The 2,706-nt window shown below is 29.0% G+C and overlaps 1 long non-coding RNA gene across 1 annotated transcript; it reads left to right on the forward strand.

Moving 5' to 3' along the window:
- The first annotated feature begins 272 nt into the window (after nt 1-272).
- LOC115228659 lies at nt 273-674 on the forward strand. The gene is made up of 3 exons (XR_003883236.2): nt 273-299; nt 331-480; nt 511-674. It is a non-coding gene; the product is annotated as an uncharacterized LOC115228659 (long non-coding RNA).
- The last annotated feature ends 2,032 nt before the right edge of the window (nt 675-2,706 follow it).

Genomic DNA, 2,706 nt, shown 5'->3' on the forward strand with positions numbered 1-2,706 from the left:
CTTTTTTTGAGACAACACTAACAATTTCAAATGTAAGCTTGACTATTTAAATTGTTTTTAAAAAGGAAAATTTAAATAATATCGCAAAAGCTACAGAGTTTGCTAGAGACTAAAAATAATTTTAAAGCTTGTAGTCGCTGGTTATGCAAGTGGATGTCCTGTTATTTTATCTAGTCTTAATCTTTATATTGAAGTTTTTTGTCTATAAATTTATTAATAATAACATTATTTTAAAAATACTTAAAATTTAAATAAATTGCTATAGTAGAGTTGTCATGTCTGACTCGTTCCCTGTTGACGTTGTTTTTAAATAAATCTAATTATATTTAGTTATCCGATGTATATATAGTAGTCCGTCGACAAAAAACCTCAATATACATTGATGTCCCTGAATATGCAATAGTAAAGCATCTAAAGACCATATTGGAACAAATATGTCAGAGATCTGTGACTGACATTCGTCTACTCCACGACTGTGTGGTATTTTGTTGTAGAAAACATACAAATCAGATTATGGAGGATAGATTTAAGCTATCTGATTATGGACTGTCATCGAAGACTGCCCAAGCTCACAAACCAATCACTCTGACTATGTGTTTTAAACAGGAAGGTTGATTAGTCGGGTTATTGTAAGGTGGAATGTTCGAAGACGCCGTGATTGAGGAATATTCTAAATTGTCTAATAATAATGAGTAATTTTGTTTAAATTGATTTATTCTTTATTTATTATTTTTTAATAAATATATAATATTTGAGGCAGACCGATTTAAATAAAAATATTTTTTGTTTTCATTAGACATTTTTTATTTTTTAGAGTTTGTAATTATAAAATGTCACAGTCCAGGGCTGCGAGACGCCAGGGCTGCGAGGTTTTGAAAATATTAATAATTTTTAAAAAAATTACATTTCTGAAGTTCTTTTGTTGATCTCGTCAATAAATATCTGAAATTATTAATTTGTTCTTAATTATTTCAGAGATTGTGATTTCATGAAAACCAACATATCACCAAAATCATTGATTTAACGTAGCGTTTTTTGATTCTATTAAAAAATTCACGGAAAATGGTTAACCAAACTAATTTTTGCGACGAAATTTATTAAAAATATTAATTAAAATTTATAATATTAAACTTATAAGACTAAACTAACCGACAGCCCTACGGGCAGATCTTTTAGCTTGCTACTAGACCCTATGCGGCCTTCGGCCGCGGTATTTTTGATACCCTAACTTTCTAGAGAGGTATTTTTCCAAAACATTCTCTTAGACTCAAAAAATAAAAATCAAAAAATTAAGGAAATTTAAGTTATTACAACTTTTTTACCCTAACCCTAACCTAACCCTTAAATCAACAAGATCTACGATGTACCGGTCTCTCGGTGCATAAGCAATGATAGGCGTAATTATAGGTTTGGTAGCAAGCATTCTTTTAGACTAAACTTGTTAAAAAAAATAAATAACCTGACAATAAACGCATTTAGATACCACAGTGGCAACTTCACTACGTCTTGCACCATAAATCGTCAGTGACAATAAACAATATAATTTATCTCGTCCAAAAAGGTTTAAATTGTGTTGAGCCTAATTTAAATCAGGAAATATCAAACTTCAATGTATTTGAGCTTCAATTCAGCTTCCTCGATACAAAAGAATCGCAACTCTCGACCATTTTTAGCAATGTAGGCTGCGGAATTCTTGAAAGTGAAACTTTCGGCATATCGCTTGATTTTTGCCTTTTCCCTCCAGTCGATGCATTCATCTAGTAGTCCGGATTCACTGAAATTCTTAATTTTTTGAATTGTTTCAAGTGTTAATTCCACTAGAACCATTTTTATAATTAATATTTAAATTAAAATTATATAATAAGTTTTATTTTTTTATTATTAATAATTTTTTCCAATGAAAAGTTTTCTAAAAAAATATTTTTTTTGCATTTTAAGCATTGACCTCGCAGCCCTGGACGGCTCGCAGCCCTGGACTGTGACATAAAATATAAATACATATAGAAAGAAATAAACATAGATAAACAAAAATATGTACATTAGAGAGTTATTTAGTTGAAAACTCACATTTTGACGAAACTGTGTTAAGTTTTGATTGAGTCATTTCACTAATTTCTAAAATTTTCCCCAATAGTCTTCTTTTAGGCATAATTTACTGGTATACATAATGTTCCCACAGTAACAGAAAATATGCAAATACACTGAATTGGACGATTTTTACATTTCTAAAATTTCCCCTAATCCTCCAATAGTCTTCTTTTAGGCATACTAGTATTCTACTGGTAAACATAATGTTTTCACATTAATAGAAAATGTGCAAATACATTAGAACTGGACGACTTTTACATTGATATGGATCTAAATCTGGAATAATATAACTGAGATGATAGTCTGAAATCAAAAAGTATAAAGGACGTTTTTCCATTACAAAACAATTAAAAACAAAACGGAAAATACCTAAAAACTATTCAAAATATAGCCATGCTAAGAAAAAAACCGTATTTTTGTATCTCAAATGAATTATCACTAGGGCAATTTTTTTCAGGCACTTAAAATTTATTTTTAGGACCTTAAAAATAGGCATTTTAGGACTTTATTTTTAATTTTTAGGACTTTATTCTACATTTTTAGGCACATTTTAATAAGGTATTAAATCAAAAAGTCGTAAAAAATTATTTGTTATAGTAAGGTATTAAATAATTTTTG

The sequence above is a fragment of the Octopus sinensis genome, unplaced genomic scaffold, assembly GCF_006345805.1.
Source record: "Octopus sinensis unplaced genomic scaffold, ASM634580v1 Contig10850, whole genome shotgun sequence".
Classification (NCBI taxonomy): Eukaryota; Metazoa; Mollusca; class Cephalopoda; order Octopoda; family Octopodidae; genus Octopus; species Octopus sinensis.